Source organism: Anomaloglossus baeobatrachus, chromosome 3 (assembly GCF_048569485.1).
Source record: "Anomaloglossus baeobatrachus isolate aAnoBae1 chromosome 3, aAnoBae1.hap1, whole genome shotgun sequence".
NCBI classification, from domain to species: Eukaryota; Metazoa; Chordata; class Amphibia; order Anura; family Aromobatidae; genus Anomaloglossus; species Anomaloglossus baeobatrachus.
Window position 1 is genome coordinate 589083339 of NC_134355.1, and position 22460 is coordinate 589105798.

At 48.9% G+C, this 22460-nt stretch overlaps 1 protein-coding gene across 2 annotated transcripts in view; it reads right to left on the reverse strand.

The window, feature by feature from the left end:
- LOC142296907 (alpha-1,4-N-acetylglucosaminyltransferase-like) overlaps positions 1 to 22460 on the reverse strand; it is a 284308-nt gene that overhangs the window by 169075 nt on the left and 92773 nt on the right. The window contains exon 1 of one of the 2 annotated variants that reach the window (XM_075341019.1): positions 11695 to 12146. The exons of the other annotated variant lie outside the window; for it this stretch is intronic. The gene's annotated coding sequence lies outside the window, so the exon portion shown is untranslated. Of the gene's footprint in view, positions 1 to 11694; positions 12147 to 22460 lie in introns of those variants that run through there. 2 annotated transcript variants of the gene reach the window in all.

The following is a 22460-nucleotide window of genomic DNA, read 5'->3' on the forward strand; positions in this document are numbered from 1 at the left end:
CTAAACATATTCGTCGCCATGTTGAAACTGTGCAGAAGGGTGCATAGGTCTTTGATCTGAGACCACTCCATTAGCGTGATCTGCCACACCTCTGCATCTCGTTGGCCCAGGCTATACGTCATAATGTATTGCACCAGGGCTCTGCAATGCTGCCACAGTCGCTGCAACATGTGGAGAGTCGAAATCCAGCGTGTCGACATCGTATTTCAGGCAGTGAACTGGCGGGCCGAAAGACTTCTGTAGCGATGCAAATCGGTCAGCTGCGTTGTTTGAAAGCCGGAAGTAAGCAGATAGTGACAGTGCCCTGTGCAGAAGGCCATCTAGGCCGGGATAGTGTGTTAAAAATTGCTGGACAACAAGGTTCAACACATGAGCCATACAAGGCACGTGTGTCACCTTGCCCCGGCGAAGGGCCGCACCCAGGTTTGCAGCATTGTCGCACACGGCCTTCCCTGGCTGCAAGTTGAGTGGAGACAACTATTTACGAAACTTGGTCTCCAGAGCTGAACACAACTTCTCAGCTGTGTGACTCACATTTCCCAGACATTTTAACGTAAAGACCGCCTGATGCCGTTGTGCTCTGCTGCCAGCATAGTAAGGATGTGCGGGATTCCTTGTGCGCAATTACAATGCAGGTGGCCTGACCAGACAGGCTTTGGGCAGAGGTGGAGGACCCAGACGAGGTTGAGGAGGCAGAAGCAGTGGAGGAACTTCTACATAAAGAGGATTGACGCACAACTCGTGGGGATGGCAAGACTTGTACAGCAGACCCTTCTCCATCTCTCACCATAGTTACCCAGTGCCCAGTCAGCGACATGTAATGCCCCTGTCCATGCTTACTGGTCCACGTATCGGTGGTGAAATACACCCTGTCACACACAGAGTTTCTCAAGGAAGCGGTGATGTTGTGTGCGACATGCTGGTGTAGCGCGAGCACACCTTTTTTGGAGAAGTAGTGGCGACTGGGCATCTGGTACTGGGGCACTGCGACGGATATAAGGTCTCGAAAATCCTGTGTGTCCGCCAGGTGGAAAGGCAGCATTTCTGTAGCCAACAGCTTGCAGAGGGCGAAAGTCAACCTCTTAGCTTTGTCATGTCTAGGAGGAAATGGTCTTTTACTTGTCCACATCTGAGGGATCGAGGTCTGGCTGCTGTGCCGAGACGGGGTTGAGTAGGGTGTCCCTGGAAAACTGCTGGCCTGTGAGGAAAGTGCAGGCGGAGACATAATGTTGCCTTCAACCAAAGTTGGTGCTCTCGATGTCTGAGAGAGCTCAACACCAGCAGCTGTTTCCACTTCCAAAACAACTGACGACCTTCCAATCACACTGCCTGTTGCAGTTAAAGAGGTGGAAGGTCTGCGTCGCAGAGCATGTGTGACTGCTGTCCCCACAGTCACAGAGGATGAAGAGCGAGCGAATACACTTTAAGGGGCAGACGGTGGTTGGCGCGCTCCGCTAGGCCGCATTGTAGTACAGTGAGCTTTCCACTGGGACTTATGCTTGATAACCATGTGACGGTTCATGGACGAAGTAGTCAAACTAGTGAGGTTTTGGCCTCTACTTAGAGATTGTTGACAAATTTTACAAATGACATGAGTTGGGAGATCATTTGTGATGGCAAAAAAAAGACCAGGCTAGGCAAGGCTTAGAGCCCATGCGACCTGCAGAGCCACCCCTACTTGTGCTCAGAGGCAGAATTGTGGCTGAGGATACAGTTGGTGACGTGCTTCCAGTACTCCGTCTCTGTCCAGGAAGGAGCAAGCTAACCTCATCGTCAGTCGCATCCTCCTCCACTGCTGACCTCATCGAGTGCCTGACTGTGGGTTGACAGTAAGTGGGATCTACAACCTCATCATCACCCTGTGTGTTTGCACTCCCCTCATCCTCAGACCTAACCTCTTCCTGCCGTGATCGAATAGTTAAGTTGTCATTAAAATCAGGTATCTGAGTCTCATCGTCATCAGAATGTTCCTCATTGTCTCCACCAAGAGGAGTTACAGTTTGGCAATACAGGTCTACATTATGCTCAGAACCTTCTTCATCTGGGCCTGAATCTGACTCACAAAGCTTCTGGTCATCACTGCAGATCATTTCCTGGTCTGGACTCACTGTAGCTTTTGAGCAGACCTCTGATTCCCAGGCTATAGTGTGACTGAAGAGCTCTGCAGACTCAACCATCTCTGTTACCCCATACTCTGCAGGGCTGGTGGAGACTGAGAGCTGTTAGAAAGCAAGTGCGATTGGGGTGACAACTCAGAGGACTGGAGTCTTTGGGATGTTGAAGTTGAGGTGGAGGAGAGGCCACTTGATGGAGCACTTGAGATCCATTCAAGCATGTGCTTTTTTTGTGCATCATCTACCTTTGTAGAGTAGTTCGGTAAAAAAGGGATCACATCAGATTGTCCACGGAAAGTAGTAGACATCTTACTTTTGCTGGAAGATGGTCTTTCTTCAGCAGATGTCACTGTTGGTTTACCACCTACCCCACGGACGCAAACTTGTTTTCCCTTTCCAACACGCCTGTTCCCCTTTCCACCAGCATCTGTCCTTTTGCCACTCATTTTGTTTGTGAACAAATTGGACACTCAAAATGTCGTAGCAAAAATGCAGAGGTGGTGTAGATTGCAGAGGTGGTCTAGGTTTATTGACAGCTGAAGAACCAACATTGAGTATCACAGACAATGAAACTGTGGCCCGAAAACTGGCAGCACTTTTTGCAATTAAAATTGCGTAGCAAAAATGGACAGGTGGTATAGTAAAATTGACAGCAGAGGAACCCTCACGTAATATCCCAGACAATGAAACTATGGAACTAAAAGTGGCAGAACTTTTTGCAATTAAAATTGTGTAGCAAAAATGGACAGGTGGGGTACAATGCATAGGTGGTATAGCAAAATTGTCAGCAGAGGAACCCTCACGTAGTATCCCAGACAATGAAAGTATGGCCCTAAAAATGGCAGCACTTTTTGCAATTAAAATTGCGTAGCAAAAATGGACAGGTGGTGTACAATAAACAGGTTGTGTAGCTTGCTTGACAGCAGAGGAACCCTAACGTAGTATCCCAGACAATGAAAGTATGGCCCTAAAAATGGCTGCACTGTTTGCAATAGAAATTGCGTAGCAAAAATGGACAGGTGCTGTACAATGCACAGGTACTGTAGCTTGCTTGTCAGCAGAGGAAGCCTCACTTTCTATCCCTGACAATGAAACTATGCCCCAAGAAATTGCCTGAGCTGATTTAGCCAGACGCTGTGATATAAACCCCTGCACAGCGCTGGCACAGATCTGCCTAGCAACAATGGCTATGAACAGCAGTAATGGAGCCCTGAAAAGGGCTGAAATTACAAGTAGTCCCTAATCCCTAAAGTGATGTGTAGATTGCACTGTATGTCTATAGCGCACACAGCAGCAGCAGCGGGAGCAGTGACTGTCACCCACCCGCAGCAGAGAGATAATGGCGGTGAAGGGGAAAATGTCCGAGTCTTATAGGGCAAGGACATGTGACATGCACAGCGTATGAAACATGCCCTTGCTTGTTTGGCAAAAATCCACTTTGCTGTGTGTGTGTCTGTGATTGGCTGACAGCCTGGCCCGCCCCACTGTACTCGCGGTTAAGAAAAGAAAAAAATAAATGGCGATCGCCATTCTTTCAGCACTCAGCAGCAGCACTGATCTAAACCCCGTCCCCCCGCACATTATACGCTGAATTTTGCTAATATCATTATTACAGTGACTCACAGTATTACAGTGAAAAGCCAGCTAGTAACTAGCTACGCTTTTTGGTGATCGAGCCGTTATCGAACGGTAACTCGAACTGCCGAACTTGAATTTGAAATTGGCGAACGGTTCGAATCAAACATCGCTCAACTCTAGTCACGACCAGGCCTGGGGGTACAGGGGACCATCAACCCCAGCACCTAATGCAGCTGGATGTTCATTTGAGGACGCACATCTAGGTGAAATGCATCACCGTGTCCCTGCACAACAATACATACTGCTGTCCAAAAAGTTGCTGGCAGCTGACGTCTGTAACGCGACTTGGTGTGGCACATGATAGTGACATCATGCGCCATAGCATGCACTCCGATGTCAACTGCTGGCCACTGCGCGCTGGCTACGGAGGACACTGAGACGTGGGAGCGCAACAAAGGTGAGTAGAATGCATTTTTTTTGTGTGTGTTTTTTAAAATCATGCATTAGATACAGGATAGGGACATATGTATAAGGATGAGGGCCCTGTATACCAAAATGAGGACCATATATATCAGGATGGGGACAATGTATACAAGTATGAGCTCATATATACCAGTAGGAGGACAATATATACCATTTATAACACAATGGGAACCATGTATACCAGGATGGGGGCCATGTATATCAGATGGGGCCAAGGATGAGGGCATACATACCAAGATGGCCCAAGCATAAGGACATGTATTCCAGAACGGGGAATATCTATATTCTTTAACAATGCATTGGCTGTATGGACTATATGTCCGCGACTGGAGTGGTGGTTTGGGAGGGATGGGGCAGGTCCAAATTTTGAAACAATGTCCATTGCACTCTACTTAAACCACTGAGTTTATAGATCTATCTTTGCAGTAGTTCTATGTTTATAGAGTATGCGCAAAAGGGTACTGGAATGGCACATTAGAGGGAACCTCTCATTTAACACTAGAACTACTGAGGTAGTCATTTTGACTACTTTGCACTATGTATTTCTATATAGGTGTCACGAGTCCAGTAGTTCTAGTGTTAAGTCATTAAGTCGTGGTGAAACCACGAGCAGCATGAATCAGAACCTGGCTGCATGATTGTGTGACGCCCTGGGCAAGCCAGGGGTCACAGGTCATGACACCACCACACACCCCACATTCCCTGCAGGCATACCAAGGTCAGAACACAAAATCCTTGTTGCATTCCTCCAGGGACTGATGTCCACACCAGGGGGTGGGCCAGGCGGTTGGCTCCGCCCACCGAGGAATTCACAGTCCTGGAGGCGGGAAAACCAGGCAGATTAGTTTGAGAGTTGAAGGAAGTGAGAGGGAAGTGGTAGAGGAGCAAGTGAAAGTAGTTGAAGTGGAGGAGAAAGTGACAGCAGCAGAGCCTGAAGTTGGTCCGGGTGTGTGCCCCGGACTGAGACAGCAAGGTTGGCAGACGGCGGTGACCGTCTGCAGGAGTGGCCTATTGGAGTCTACCGTAAGGACCGTGGACGGGTGGTGGCCCGGCGGTACCGGACCGGTACACAAAGAGAAGCCAGCACCATTGGCAGGGGCCTTTCGGATCCCGGCAAGGCTTGGAGTCGCCGTACAATTTGCCAAATCCGTCAGTGAAGGGGACCTCCGGGTCTCCCAACAGCCAAAGTCCCGATTGAAGGCAACCGTCCAACCATATTGGAGAGACACCGCCACCACCAAGGCACCAGTTTCTCAGGGCCAGCGCCTGCGGGCAAAAGAGGGGCTCCTCCGGCTCATATCCAAGCTGGGGAGCGGGTTACCGGTGGGAATCCATCGCTACCAACAACCGTATTTAGGAGCAGGGAAGAGACAGTCACCGCTAACTTGCAGGGAACATCAACACCGCAGCCGTCCGAGGGACCCGTCCAACCAGCCGTTTGTTTACCGTGAACTGTGTCATCATCCTTGGGCTGAGTGAGTACCTCCGTGCCATGCGGCACAGCGCTGCCCCTGCACCTCAACAGGCCCCATAACCCGCCTGTCAACCATCCTAACTCCCCATCATCGGGCCCCGGGACCACCAACCCCCTACCCACGGAGGGGAGGGCCAACATCTAGCTGCTCCATACCACCACTCCCGGGATCCCCATACAGAGCAGCGGTGGTGTCCACACAATCACCACAACCGTGGGTGGCGTCACGGACAATAAATCCCCAACACCAAATCCCCTTTTCACTCACGGGCGAGGAGCGCCGCTTGAGTCCCCGGGATCCGGCCCATCACTCGAGCCACCGAGCAGCAGCGGCCGCGGCAGCAGCGGCAGCCGGACCCGAGCAGTGGGAGAGCGCAGCGTTGACACCCTCCTCCCCGCCCACGACAATTGCAGACAGGTATATTTGTTTTCTGAAATACAAGAAGGCAAATAATCTTCAAACTTTATATTTTGTAAACACTAAAAGCATTTAAATGGCTGCAATCGTTCACCCAAGCTCTGATTTCATGATGCCCAGGGTTTTGGAAGCAAGAATCAGATGATTGTTTTTTTAAAGGGGTTTTCTGCTACTTTTTAAAGCTTACCGATTGGTTGCCATCCTATTAAAAGAATAAAAGAAGCTGTGTTTACCCCTGATATGCTTCTGCTGCAGCATGGATTGTACCTGTACAGCCATTACTTAGTAAATGATTAGCTTATATTCATTCCAATCTTAACCAGTTGTTGGAGTGCTCTACTAATAAGAGAGAATTTGTATGGAAAGTGTTAAAATGGAGCAGTGAGACTAAGGCTCGTTTCACACGTCAGTGAAAAACACAGACGTTCTTCACTGACGTGTTAAACACGCACATGTCCCTCCGTGTGCCGTGATTCACTGCACACGTGGATTGTCTAAGTGCAATCCGGGCTCCGTTCTCCGGGGCCCGTGATTGCACTTAGAAATCAACTCACCTGTGCCCGCTGCCGCTCTCCTTGGTGCTGATCGCTCTCGCGGTTCAGCATCCGGCCGGCGCTGACCCCCGCAGCAGCTGCTTCCGGGTCGGCTGTGTCGTGCATCATGAATATGCGTGACAGTAATGAGCCGGCTTAGAAGCAGCAGACTGCACAGAGAGCACAGAGCGTCGCTGGAGCCGGGTGAGTAAAACTGCTTTTTATTTTAGAAGCACGTTTTTATCTGGCACGTGTTTCACGGATCACACCATAGTGTGGTCCGTGGGACATCCGTGATGCCAGAAAAAAATGGACATGTCTCCGTGCGGCAATCACGGACATGCGTGTACGCCGCACGGAGACACGTTCAGGGAAAAATCACTGACGTGTGAGCAGACCCATTCATTATAATGGGTCTACGTATGTCAGTGATTCTGGTACGTTTAAAAAAAAAGCACAAACGTACCAGAATCACTGACGTGTGAAAGGGGCCTAAAGAGAATCATGTGATTTAACTTTTTTTTTTGTCCCACTTTTTCCAAGTTAGATCTAAATTGCAACAGCTGTGTAAACAGGAATATATGTTAGTAATGCCTTTTTGGATGCTGTATTGTCAGAAAGTGATACATCTCTGAAATGTATGAAATATTAATGAAGTTTCATTTATTTGAAGAATAATGGGCAATTGTGATGCATTTTCATCTCCGGCTTGTGGTCCTACCATCACTCTCGGGTCGCACGCCTGCTGTCTTGAGGTTCTGTTTGAGGCTACAATCCCACACGGAGCATTTGATTGGCTTTTGGTGTTACAGATTTCTACATAAATCCACTAAATTAGGTTTCTTGTATTTTGTCTTTCATTAAGTTTTTGAGTGCATTTTTCTTTCTCTACACGCAATCTTATTGGCTTTGTTATACTGCGATTTGTATTTCTTTTTGATATCTCTCTCTCTCTCCTATGTATGTGTGTATATATATATATATATATATATATATATATATATATATATATATATATATATATATGGGGTGATCCAAAAGTAATGATAATCGGTTATTTCTATTGCACACAGAAATTAAAATAATATGTTTTCTTCTCTTATTCTCTCTTAGGTACCCACTAGTCCAGGAAAAAAAAAACCCACTTAAATAGGCCATGATTCCCGGGAGCTACATTCATTTGAATATGAACTGCCGAGGAGTGAACATCAAAATTGAAAAAAAGAGCTCAGAGCTGTCATCAAATACCTCTGCTTGAAAAAAATGACTACCAAAGACATACACAGCGACTTGGTGGAAACATTGGGGGACTCTTCTCCTCCATATTCCACAGTTGCACGCTGGGCTAAGGAATTTAAGCTGGGAAGAACATCGACGGAAGATGAACATCGTGAAGGACGCCCATCCACGTCCCTCAATGAAGAAAACGTGAAAAAAGTTGAAGAAGTTGTATTGGCAGATCGAAGAGTGACTATCTGGCAGGTAGCTGAGGTCACAGGGATCTCATATGGCAGTATTCAAAGAATCCTTGCAAAAGAATTGCATATGAGAAAGGTCTCCGCGCGTTGGTTGCCAAAAATGTTAACTGACGAGCAAAAGAAGAAACAAGTTGACATTTCAATATCAAATCTCGAAAAGTTCCAAGCAGACAAGGAGAATTTTTTGTCACGTTTTTTGACCATGGACAAGACCTGGATCCACCACTTTGATCCCGAAACTAAACAACAATCGATGACATGGAAACGAGCCGACGAACCGACGTCGAAGAAATTCAAAGTGTCAAGCTCAGCAGGGAAGGTTATGGCGTCCGTTTTTTGGGACGCTGAAGGAATTATTATGGTGGACTATTTGGAGAAGGGAGCCACTATTACGGGCTCCTACTACGCAGAACAAATAAGAAGATTGCGGGAGGCTATCAAGTAGAAAAGGCGCGGCAAACTGCGGGCTGGAGTGCTGTTTCACCAAGATAACGTGCCGGTTCACAAAGCTGCAGTTGCCATTGCAACTATTCAAGAAGTGGGCTTTGAACTGGTGGAACACCCCCCTATTCGCCAGATCTAGCCCCCAGTGACTTCTTTCTCTTTCCTCGCCTTAAGGAACACCTCCGGGGCAAGAAATTTGACGACAATAGCGACGTGATAACCGCTGTTGGGGATTTTTTTGAGGGTCAAGATCAAAAATTTTTTTCGAAGGGAATTCTAAGTTTAGAAAAGAGATGGACTAAATGTATAGACTTGTCAGGAGACTATGTAGAAAATTATTATTTTTTTTTTAATATATTCATTGTGTTTATTATTGATTATCATTACTTTTGGATTGCCCCTCGTGTGTGTGTGTATATATATATATATATATATATATATATATAAAATATATTATATATATATATATAAAATTTATATATGCAGTGGAACCTTGGATAACGAGCATAATTGGTCTTAGACCAAGTTACTCTTATATGAAAGCGAATTTTCCCATAGGAAATAATTGAAGCACAGACAATTTGTTCCACAGCCTAAAAATATTTACTGCATTTATACAAACTTATTACAGTAATACAAAGTAATGTCCTGTATTCATATAAAATTATTACAGTACACTAATACAAAATACTGTGTAGTAAAAAACAAAAAATTAAACTACACATTACCTTACAATAGAATTGTTGGCGTGCGGGAGGTACATTATAGAGAAAAAAAGAATGTATAAATATGACAAATCTTTATTGTACTAGAGTATACAAATAACACACCCTAAATCTATTCTCCCCAAAATAAGGGCAGAACTAAGCCAAATGTGGGGTATTGATACTGCACAGGAGGATTACAGTATAAGTAATGTGCTGTATTGGTTAGCAGAAGAAAGTAAAATACTGTATTCACAAATGCTAATTGATAGACATGTTATATAGTATATACTGTAATATGCAATATGTATACAGTACATATGTCCAGAAAGTTACCTCCAGAGCAGGTCAGAGCGTCGCGAAAGGACTAAAGCACAAGTGTGTGCAGTGGATATTTGCTCTTCTTGCAAATCTTTGCTCTTAAACCAAGTTACAAATTTTTAAAAAGCTTTGCTTGTCTTACAAAATGCTCTCAAACGAAGTTACTCTTAAGGGTGCTTTACACGCTGCGACATCGCTTACAATATATTGTCGGGGTCACGGTGTTTGTGACGCACATCCGGTGCAGTTAGCGACATCGCAGCGTGTGACACGTACGAGCGACCTTCAATGATCTAAAAGTGGTAAAAATCGTTGGTTTTGGAGAGGTTGTTCTAAAACCATATATTGTTGTTTGGGCACTAGCGATGTTGTTCCTTGTTCCTGCGGCATCACACATCGCTATGTGTGACACCGCAGGAACGACGAACATCTCCTTACCTGCGTCCACCGGCAATGCGGAAGGAAGGAGGTGGGCGGGATGTTACGTCCCGCCCGTCTCCGCCTCTCCGCTTCTATTGGCCGGCCGCTTAGTGACGCCGCAGTGACGCACCTCCCCCTTGAGGGAGGGATTGTTCGGCGGTCACAGCGACGTCTCTGACAAGGTATGTGCGTGTGAAGCTGCCGTAGCGATAATGTTCGCTACGGCAGCGATCAACAAATGTCGCACGTACGACGGGGGCGGGTGCTATCGCGCTCGACATCGCTAGCAAACACTAGCGATGTTGCAGCATGTAAAGCACCCTTTAAACCAAGGTTCCACTGTATATCTATAGCTATGTCTATATATGCAAACATTTTTTTTTCTCATGGTCCCTTCTTTCTTCAGCTTCCTCTCACACTCCATAGCTGTTCATATCTGTACATAGACATATACTGGCTGGTAACAAGCTGACAAACCTTATTTATTACGATAACAAAAAGGAGACAGTTGCACTCTGTAGTGCTAAGATACATGGAACAATGAATATGAGAATATAGACATGCATTACTGCTCTGGAAAAACTATATTGTGCAACTGTCTCCCTTTTGTTACTAGGTTTCATATTCAGTTTGCACCTGTTCACATTAGAAAGACCGGATGTGCCATCAGTCTCTCTTATTTATTAAAGATGGCTAAACTATACAATACGAGCCTTTCTTACTTTTTTAGGTCACCCCTATATGATCCTAATCAGTAAGCTCTTGTAATTAGGACCCTCTCTCCTTATGTGTTACTTTGTAATTTTCATTTACTTATATAGCGCCGCCATATTCCACAGACAGCACTTTACAGACATCATCATCATCATCATCATCATCATCATCATCATCATCATCATCATCATCATCATCATCATCATTTTCCCTATTGAGGATCACAATAAAAATGTCCTGTGAGTACATCTATGGAGTATGGGAGGAAACATGAAGAGAACACTGACTCCTTGCAGATGTCCTTGGGGGATTTGCTAACCACTTAGGCTATGTGTGCACACAGCGTTTTTTTGACGCTGCGTTCTTGCGGCAAAAACGCACCAGTAAAAAAATGCATGCGTTTTTTACCGCGTTTCGGTGCTTTTTTTGCTGTGTTTTCCATCACTGCATTTTGCTGCATTTTTCCAAGGCATTGCATGGGTGAAAAACGTTGTAAAGAATTGACATGTCCATTTTTTTTTTAACTCAAAAACACAGCTAAAAAACAAAAAAAAAAGTTGTGTGCAGACAGCAAAATGAAAAGTTATAGACTTTGCTGGGGAAGCAGAGTCATGCAGTTTTGAGCCTAAAAACGCACAAAAATACACCCGAAAAACGCGCAAAAAATGCTCAGTGCGCACGTAGCCTTAGCCACCGCGCCGTCCCATTATGTGTACATTGCTGCAGCATATGTATGTGCTATGTAAAGATATTCTTATTACTGTAATCTATCATGCAAAAAAAGGTGCCAAGATAAAAATGTGCACATTTAATGATCAAAATATGTAACTTATGTAATTTTTCATACTAAATTTATTATGTTGTTTATGGCTGATTATTATGCTAATAGCAGCCATCAGATCTGTTGAACATAATTTAATGCTGCTAAATACTATTACATTGTTGGAACAGTATCAGAATTAAAGAGAACATGACTTCACTAGAAGCTTCAAAGAGATCATTGGGTTCAGTACCTGATTTTTTGCCAGTTTGAGCGCCTTGGGCGACGTCACAGGGTTTTTCAGCACCGGCTTCCACTTCACTTCTGTTCAGCTACTTTCTGCTCTCTCATTATAGAAGGGCGTATACTTAGTGTGAAGGAAAGCCAGGACAGTACTCACTGTTATTTCCTTTCCTGTACTTCTACCAATCCCCTGCTGCCGATATTCTGTAGCTGTTTACAAAGAGCGACTTGGACGGGCTTTCAGACGACTCCCCATAATGGTCCGTAATGATATAATCATAAACCACTCTATGTCGTCCTTAATCATAGTTCATGAATATGGCAGATACGTCTCACATTACATCATATACAGTAAGATTGTGTGCAGGACCCTCACTCCTCTTGGTATCCGTTGAACTGTTTTGTTCTGTAATGTCTGATATTGTCGGTACATGTCCCCTCTGAATTGTAAAGCGCTGCGGAATATGTTCGTGCTATATAAATTAAATTATTCTTATTATTTTTTATAAACACTCATTGTTCTCCTTTTGTGCCTTCACATGGACAACAGACTTCGCTTGCCAGACCGTTAACATGTGTTGGAAGAAGGGGCGTAGTTTGGAAGTAGCTACTAATAATAGAAAAGTGCAGGGGAAGGGGTGGGCTGCTTGTGCTATTTGAGGGCTGCATGTTGCTCTAAGGTCTATGATATAGATTGTCAGGCATGGACACACATGGAGGGGTCTTGTTTACCAGAGGTCTGATATGTTACCAAGCGCCATCACTGCGGCCTGGCATCCCTGTGCCTTTCTGGAGTGGTTCATCTTTGAAACACGAGACACAAGACATTACAGTGAGATACAGGAGAGTGCTGCACCTGCTTTCAGAGGTTGTGCGCAGGCACGGACTGCCCCACTGGTGAACAGGTGAATTCCCTGGTGGGCCCCTTTGCTGGAGTGAGCCACTTATCCCACAATATGAGCAGTATTCGGTCCCATTATATTATTCACCATAAACAGAAAAAGGAAGCATCTCATCATTCACTCAAACTACCCAGTCCAACATTACATAGGAATACAGATAAACATGGGCCCACTGAGTCAGTGTTACTGGTGGGCCCTTGGCAGCTCGGTCCAAAACTGGTGTGTATCTAAAAGTGAATGGAAGTGTGACTGTGCCGCCCACACGCTAGCAGCCGCCGCTGCTCGGATCCGGACCTACGATACGGTACGGCTCAAGGGGTTCTCCGGAACCAGTGGTCGCGCGGTCTCTCCGAATAAAATGGGGACGTTTTTGTACGGGGTTGGTTGTAGGTTGTCGGTGACGCCACCCACGGTGTGTGGTGAAGTTTGGCACCACCGCTGCGGTTATGGGAGACCCGGGGAGATGTGATGGCAGCTAGATGTTAACCCCTCCGTGAGTAGGGATGGATGCCCCGGGGCCCAGTGTCTTTATGCTGAGGATTGGGAATGCAGGGGCCGGCGCACCTGGCCAGGCCGGGGAAGTTACTCAGCACACAAGTCCTGTGGTAAACCAAAGTGATGGTGTCCGGCTGCCGCAGACGGGTGCATCTGATCCCACACCCGGGTTTGGTAGTCAAAAGTCTCTCTCCTCTGCACTGTTTTGAAGATGGGACTGCCTGGTGTAAAACACAGGAGTCCACTCCCGGTCCTTTGGTTGGGAGCCGTGCCCGTCTGACACTGACCCGTGGGATCTATGGGCCCTGGCGATTGCCTTATCCCTCTCTGTGGGTGGTTGTCTACTTTTCAGGACTTAGGTTGGGACAGGACCTATAATCCTGCCCTCAATTGGTTAATTAGCTAGGCCGTAGGTGCTGGTCCCGGCTTCAGGAGCCAAGTACCCCTCTGTGCGTACGGTTTCCGGTCGGTTCTCCGATGTCTGTAACGGCGGGCTACAACCCTGTCCCGGTCCACTCTGAATCCCCAAAGCCGTCTTCCCGTCTACTGCCGACTCTGGCTACCGTCTGCCACCTAGCCAAGGTGTCAGGGCTCCGACCCTGGCACCTGTCAGTTTCACCTCCACTCAGCACTTGAACTTCAGCTAAAAACTTATCTGAAACTGGTTGTTTTCCTGCCCCGGGCTGTCTAGAACCCTAGGTGGGTGTTTCCTAACCGCCTGGTCTCACCCACTGGTGTGCCTGTCTTGCCCTGAGGGGGGTGACTAGGGTTTCAGGTTGGCTGCTGTAACCCTTTGTGGGACTGTTGGTATGTGGGGGCTTCTATGTGTAAGTACCTGGTTTTCCAGGGCGCAACACGACCGTGTTAATGATAGATCAGCCATTACTTACTATACTCCGTCCCAGCGTCTCCTTTGCCCACGATAAACTTTAGCTCACAACAGATGGGTGACATATTAGAAAGAGGCGACATGGTACTTTCAGGAGTAAAAGTCATAAGTGTTAGATAAAAAGTGATTTACAGTTTTCATACATGACATCTATACTATTAAATGAAAAAAAAGATAGTGAACTGGTGAGAAGTGAGCATGTTCCCAACTATTCATTACTCCATCAAACACCAGTTTTTAAGAATGGAGTTTCCCATTGACTTCCATTATACTTGGTACTGTAGTTGCACCCAAACATCCCGATGCTTGATAGAGTAAGGAGCAGTGGTGAGCACACTCACTCATTACTAATAGTGACAATTGCAGTAGTATTTGCAATATATTCAGCACATATAAATTATATATCAGTACTTTTCAGTATATACATATTAGGCTCAGGGCCGCCGTCAGGGTATGACAACCATGACTGTTGTATGAGGCCCGGTGAAGAGGAGGGCCCGGCCGGGCCCGGGCCCGGGGTAATTACTTAGCTTTATTAAGCCCCAGGCTGGACACCCCCGTTCACCGGGCTCCAGTCACAAAAGCAGGAGAAGGACCCATTAGTGTTGCTTCAACCACAGCACACATGGCTGATTTCCATGCAAAGCCCTTCTAGGGCATTGAACGCAAATTATCCAAAAGGTGGGAGGCACGGTGACTGGAGCAGGGCATCGGTGCATCATCCCGCTGCCCAACGTGCAGCAGTGTGATGAGATCATCACTGTGCGACATCATCATACTGCTGCTAGAGGTAATTTGGAGGTGACGAGGACACGGCAGCCAGCAGGGAAAGAAGGTAAGTGCTACGTCAGCTGAAGATCGCTGGGGGTGGTGGACGGGCTTGCTGGCTCCAGCCCCTGCCTTGCTTCAACTGGACGTGCGTCGGAAGGGCACATACAGCTGAAAAGCATTGCTGCCCAGAGAGGATGCTGCTCAATGTGGGAACTGGGGACTTCACACACATCCAGTGAAAAGGGGACCACATAGGATCAAGGGACAAGGCAAGAAAGCCACCCACCAAAAGCGATCCACAGACACTGGCTCAGGGCTCTGTGTGCGATGCGCAGGGCAGGTGGAAGAGGTCAATGCAGGAAGACGACCAGGGAAGGAACACAGAAGGGTGTGCCTCCGAACTATCTGGGGATCGGCTGGGGCCCATCACAGCAGGACTCCGCACTCCGAGGGCAACCTCTGAGAAGTAACCTGGAACTATTAACTGTGAATAAAGACCTTTTGACTGCATTCCTGTGTTGCCCTGTTATTGCCTGTGCCTCCAGCCCTGCACCCTGCTATTTCATCTCAACACCATAGACTATCTCCCATCATCGACAGCACTGAGGCCCAGCTCTACCTGTGGAGACCTATGCCAATTCAGCTGCATCACCACCGATCAGAAGGGAACTGAATAGCAGCGGCTACACATATCTTGCTACATACCACAGGTGGCATCACATACCGTACTCTTCTCCCCTTGTAAATAATATTTCCCCATTTAATTAACGACACCGCTTGGGTCACGGAGCCGAAGCCTTGCCATTGTGTTCTCCTAGGACAGAACTGTCCCGGTAACGAGTGCCCCCAGGCCCTGGTGGGGTGTGTCATTTGTGTGTATGTATATATAATGCTCTGGCAAAAATTAGGAGACCACTGCACAGTTTTATAAAAATCAGCTTCTCTACATGTCGATTCCACTGTCCGTTGAATTCTAGCAGAGTACATAAGATTCTACCGGCCAGGAGTGGCATAAGGTCACCCAAAAGCAGTGTGAAGACTGGTGGAAAGCATGCCAAGATGCATGAAAGCTGTGATTAAAAATCATGGTTACTCCACAAAATATTGATTTCTGACCTCTTCCTGAGGTAAAACATTATTAGTATTGTTGTTTCTAAATAATTATGAACTTGCTTTCTTCGCATTATTTGAGGTCCGAAAGCAATGCAATTTTTTTTGTTATTTTGACCAATCCTCATTTTCAGAAAATAAATACAAAATTTATTGCTTGGAAATTCGGAGACTTTGTCAGTAGTTTTTAGAATAAAAGAACAACTTACATTTTACTCAAAAATATACCTATAAAGAGAAAAATCTGAAAAACTGAACATTTTTGCATTGAGCTCATATGTGTATTATAGATGCATATAATATTATATGCATCTGGGAGGCCCCGCTGCAAAACTGAGCAACAAGACAAGTACATTAGAGTCTCTAGGTTGAGAAATCGACACCTCACAGGTCCTCAACTGGCAGCTTCATTAAATTGTACTCGCAAAACACCAGTGTCAATGTCTACAGTGAGGAGGCGACTCCGGGATGCTGGCCTTCAGGGCAGAGTGGCAAAGAAAAAGCCATATCGGAGACTGGCTAATAAAAGGAAAAGATTAATATGGGCAAAAGAACACAGACATTGGACAGAGGAAGATTAGAAACAAAAATGTTATGGACAGAAAAATCGAAGTTTGAGGTGTTAGGATCACACAGAAGAACATTTGTGAGACGCAGAACTACTGAAAAAATGCTGGAAGAGTGCCTGACGCCATCTGTCAAGCATGGTGGAGGTAATGTGATGGTCTGGGGTTGCTTTGGTGCTGGTAAATGGGAGATTTGTACAAGGTAAAAGGGATTTTGAATAAGGAAGGCTATCACTTCATTTTGCAACGCCATGCCATGCCCTGTGGACAGCGCTTGATTGGAGCCACTTTCATCCTACAACAGGACAATGACCCAAAGCACACCTCCAAATTATGCATGAACTATTTAGGGAAGAAGCAGGCAGCTGGTATTCTATCTGTAATGGAGTGGCCAGCCCAGTCACCAGATCTCAACCCTATTGAGCTGTTATGGGAGCAACTTGACTGTATGGTACGCAAAAATTGCCCATCAAGCCAATCTGTTAGGGCCAGATGGACGGGTAGACCCTGGAAGTGGATCCACTGGGCCGAACTCCCGGATGAGGGAAAGGAGTCCGGTAGCCGGAGCACTGTAGGTAGCAGGACAGTCCGTGCACTGGGAGAAAATGGAGAAGTCCCTGGGACCACGAGGTCACTGATGGTGGTCCGGGTGACGGAGCTCAGGTTCGGAAGCCGTGATGGTGTCAGGCGGGGTCCGGAACCGTTGGAGCGAGATGACGGGTCACCGCAGGGATCCGAGATGGTACGGACTGTCAGGATGGCAGATGGACAGCGTTCGGGGTTCGAGGTACCACAGAACCGGATGGCGATGCAGGATCGGCTCTAGAAGATAGAGAGGTAAGTATCTCACGAAATACAAGGAGACCTGACTCCTAGCTTGGGAAAACACGAAGAACAGGCCCCGCTCCCTTGGACATTAACCCCCTATATACCCGGTACCTATGTGCATCATTTCCTGTAATTTGACACTGGCCCTTTAAGAAAGGGTCAGTGACCGCGCGCGCGCCCTAATGCGCATGCGCGCGGCGCGGGTGCCAGAAGCCAGGGAAGGAAGCTGAGAGGAGGACGCAGGGGAGCCGGCCAGGACCTGGGAAGCCGTCGGGCGCCGGGAGCGGAGACCAGGGGGCCTGGGAAGGACGGGCACCGGAGGTTGGAGAGCGGGGAGCAGGGCAGGTGAGCCGGGGAGCGGAGCTGAGGACCCGGGGAGCGGAGCAGAGGACCCGGGGAGGGGAGCCGAGGACCCGGGGAGCGTGACAGTACCCCCCCCCCCCACGCCCCCCTCCCCGCAACCGGGACATGAAGGCACGGATCAGAGGAGTGCCCACGTTCTCCTTGGGCTCCCAGGACCTATCCTCAGGACCATACCCCTCCCAGTCCACCAGGAAGAACTGCCGACCACGTACGGTCTTCATGGCCACGATATCCCTTACCGCATAGATGTCGTCCTCAGCAATAGGAGGAGGAGCCGGACTGGCGGCAGCGGAGAAGGGACCAAGGACAACCGGCTTGAGCAGAGAGACGTGGAAGGAGTTGGGTATTCTCATTGTGGCCGGGAGATGTAGTTTGTAGGAAACCTCATTGATCTTGCCGAGGACTTTAAACGGCCCGATGTAGCGAGGTCCCAGCTTGGAGGATGGTATCTTCAGTCGGATGTACTTGGAAGCAAGCCAGACGAGATCTCCCGGAGAGAAACACGGAGGATCTAGGCGTCTCTTGTCCGCGTGTCTCTTCATCCGCAGGGTTGCCCGTGCAAGGGACGCCTTAACTGAGTCCCAAATGGTAGTAAAGTCACGGAGTACTGCATCAGCAGCAGGGATGTCCGAGGACGAGGATACAGGCAATGGGACAGACGGCTGAAGTCCGTAGACGACATGGAAGGGAGAACTGGAGGAGGACTCACTGACGTGGTGATTATGGGAGAATTCTGCCCAAGGGAGAAGCGTGGACCAATCGTCATGATGGGCGTTCACGTAGTGACGTAAGAAAGAGGTCAATATCTGATTGACCCTCTCCACTTGGCCATTAGACTGAGGATGGTAGGCAGATGAAAAGTCTGGAGTCACTCCCAGATGTTTGCAGAGAGCCCTCCAGAAGCGGGAGGTGAACTGAGTTCCTCTGTCGGACACTATGTGTGATGGAAAGCCATGCAAGCGGAAGATGTGATGTATATAGGCGTCCGCGAGTTCCTGAGCAGAGGGCAGTCCAGCCATAGGAACGAAATGGGCCATTTTAGAGAATCGATCCACCACGACCCATATGACTGTGTGTCCGGAGGACAATGGCAAGTCCGTAATAAAGTCCATCGCTATGTGCTGCCAGGGAACTGAGGGTATGGGCAGAGGCAGAAGACGGCCGTATGGCAGGTGTTTGGGTGTCTTGTTCCTGGCACAGGAGGAGCAGGCAGAGACAAAAGAGGCGACGTCTGTGCGCATGGATGGCCACCAGTAATGACGTACAATAGCGCTCCATGTTTTCTTCTGACCTGCATGACCGGCTATTTTCGAGGCATGGCCCCAGTGTAACACTTTTTGCCTGTCAGTCTCAGAGACATAGGTCTTCCCGGGCGGTATCTGGGCCAGGGTGACAGGAGCCACCGGAATAATCTTGCTTGGACAGATGATGGGTTGAGATGTCTCTTCCTCCTGTTCCATGGGCACGAAAGACCTAGACAAGGCATCAGCGCGTACATTCTTGTTTGCGGGTCGGAAATGAAGCTGGAAGTCGAACCGGGCAAAGAACAAGGACCACCTGGCTTGCCGTGGGTTCAGTCGCTGAGCAGTCCGCAGGTATTCCAGGTTTTTGTGGTCCGTGTAAACAATGACAGGGTACACTGCTCCTTCCAGAAGATAGCGCCATTCCTCCAGAGCCAGTTTGACCACCAATAGCTCTCGGTCACCGATGGTGTAATTGCGTTCAGGCGCGGAGAAGCTCTTGGAGAAGAAACCGCACGTCACCATCTTCCCGGAGGAGGACTTCTGCATGAGCACTGCTCCGGCTCCCGAGGAGGAGGCATCCACCTCCAAGGTGAACTGGCGGTTTAACTCTGGACGGTGGAGTACAGGAGAGGAGGCAAAGGCTCGCTTTAGAGCGCCAAACGCGGCGTCGGCCGCAGGTGACCAGTCCTTTGGATTAGCCCCCTTCTTGGTCAAAGCGGAGAGAGGAGCAGTCAGAGCCGAGAAGTGAGGAATGAACTGGCGGTAATTGTTAGCGAATCCGAGAAAGCGTTGGATTGCCTTCAGTCCAGAAGGAGGAGGCCAGTTGAGAATGGAGGAGACCTTCTTGGGATCCATCTGCAGTCCGGTATCGGTGATGAGGTACCCCAGGAAGGGGAGAGAAGACTGTTCGAAGACGCACTTCTCGTACTTGGCGTACAGACGATTCTCTCTCAGTCGTTGTAGAACCAGTTGCACGTTCTCTCGGTGGGTCTGGAGGTCCGGAGAGAAGACAAGGATGTCGTCCAGATATACCACCACACAGACGTAGAGAAGGTCCCGAAACACATCATTCACTAATTCTTGGAAGACAGCTGGTGCGTTACACAGGCCGAAGGGCATCACGCAGTATTCATAGTGCCCATCGCGAGTGTTGAACGCGGTCTTCCATTCATCCCCTGAGCGGATACGGACCAGGTTGTAGGCACCCCGAAGATCCAACTTGGTGAACACACGAGCTCCTTTGAGCCGATCAAACAATTCGTTGATGAGCGGCAGGGGGTACTTGTTTTTCACGGTGATTAGGTTCAATCCCCGGTAGTCTATACATGGGCGTAGGTCACCCTCTTTCTTCTTTACGAAGAAGAAGCCTGCTCCAGCAGGAGAGGAGGATCTCCGGATGAATCCCTTAGCCAGGCTCTCTGTGATGTACGTAGACATGGCCCTTGTTTCGGCTGGAGACAGTGGATATATCCGTCCTCGAGGTGGTGTAGTTCCCGGGAGCAGGTCAATGGCACAATCGTAAGGACGATGTGGCGGAAGTACTTCGGACTCCTTCTTGTCAAAGACGTCCACGAAGGACCAATAGGCTGAGGGCAGTCCCGGTAAGGACTCGGGAACCGGAGGTCGCCGGATGGGTTGTATGGTCTTCAGACACCTCTCATGGCAAGAAGGCCCCCATCGAGTAATATCACCAGTGCCCCAGCTGACTGAAGGCTCGTGTGTCCGCAACCAGGGAAGACCCAGCAGAATTTGATGTGACATATGTGGGAGGACGTAGAGAGCGATGTTCTCGGTGTGCAGAGCACCGATACGCAGTTCAAGCGGCTTGGTGATCCAGGAGATGGTGTCAGAGAGAGGTCTCCCATCCACAGAGGCAATCACAAGGGGCTTGTCGAGTGGAGTAACAGGCACCTGGTACTTGTCCACCGTGGCCTGCTGGATGAAATTGCCTGCTGCCCCAGAATCGAGGTACGCCTCAGCCGTAAACCGCGTCTCTCCCGTTGTTACTTGCACAGTCCATGTGACTGGGTCTGAGAGTGTCCCAGCACCTAGGGTGGCCTCTCCTACCAACCCTAGGCTTTGGAGTTTCCCGGCCTCTCTGGACAGGCGCGTAGCAGGTGTGTGCCCTCTTCGCAGTAAAAGCAGAGACCCTTGGCGAGCCGCTCTGCTCGACGTTGTTCAGACTGTCGCACACGGTCGATCTGCATGGGCTCATGGACGGAGACACCAGAGGCCGTTGACTGGAGTACGGCGGGCTTCCGTGGAGGAGAGGAATGCCGTACCGGACGTCTCTCACGGGATACCTCTTTGGACCGCTCCTGAAAGCGTATGTCCACTCGAGTCGCTAGGGTAATCAGGGCGTCCAGGGTGGACGGTACATCACGTCCAGCCAGCTCATCTTTGATTCGACCCGATAGTCCTTCCCAGAAGGCGGTGGTTAGGGCCTCGTTATTCCACCCGAGTTCTGAAGCCAAGGTGCGGAAACGGATGGCGTATTGACCCACCGTCAGTGTTCCCTGACGTAACCGGAGAAGTGATGACGCAGACGCGGAGGCGCGTCCGGGTTCGTCAAAGGTGCTGCGAAAGGCCTGCAGGAACTCCTGGAGGTTCTTGGTCATAGGTTCCTCCTTCTCCCACAAGGGGTTCATCCACGCCAGTGCCTCGCCCTCTAGGTGAGACATGATGAAGGCGACCTTGGCTTGGTCGGAGGCAAACAAATGTGGCAGCTGCGTGAAATGGAGGGAGCATTGGTTTATAAAGCCCCTGCAGGTCTTGGGATCTCCGGCGTACCGGGGTGGTGTGGCCAAACGCAGTCTGGAAGCATCCGAAGAGGCAGCCACGGGAGCGGGGGTCGTGGCTTGACTAGTGGAGGCTCGGGATGTTGAAGATGTGACTGCCGCTTGTAGCGTGGTCAGGCGGGTGTCCACGGAAGTCATAAAGTTCAGCATGCGGGTCTGAACTTCACGCTGGCGTTGGAGTTCCTCATGCAAGGCCGCTAGTGCTTCGGCGGGATCCATGGCCTGTTCTTACTGTTAGGGCCAGATGGACGGGTAGACCCTGGAGGTGGATCCACTGGGCCGAACTCCCGGATGAGGGAAAGGAGTCCGGTAGCCGGAGCACTGTAGGTAGCAGGACAGTCCGTGCACTGGGAGAAAATGGAGAAGTCCCTGGGACCACGAGGTCACTGATGGTGGTCCGGGTGACGGAGCTCAGGTTCGGAAGCCGTGATGGTGTCAGGCGGGGTCCGGAACCGTTGGAGCGAGATGACGGGTCACCGCAGGGATCCGAGATGGTACGGACTGTCAGGATGGCAGATGGACAGCGTTCGGGGTTCGAGGTACCGCAGAACCGGATGGCGATGCAGGATCGGCTCTAGAAGATAGAGAGGTAAGTATCTCACGAAATACAAGGAGACCTGACTCCTAGCTTGGGAAAACACGAAGAACAGGCCCCGCTCCCTTGGACATTAACCCCCTATATACCCTGTACCTATGTGCATCATTTCCTGTAATTTGACACTGGCCCTTTAAGAAAGGGTCAGTGACCGCGCGCGCGCCCTAATGCGCATGCGCGCGGCGCGGGTGCCAGAAGCCAGGGAAGGAAGCTGA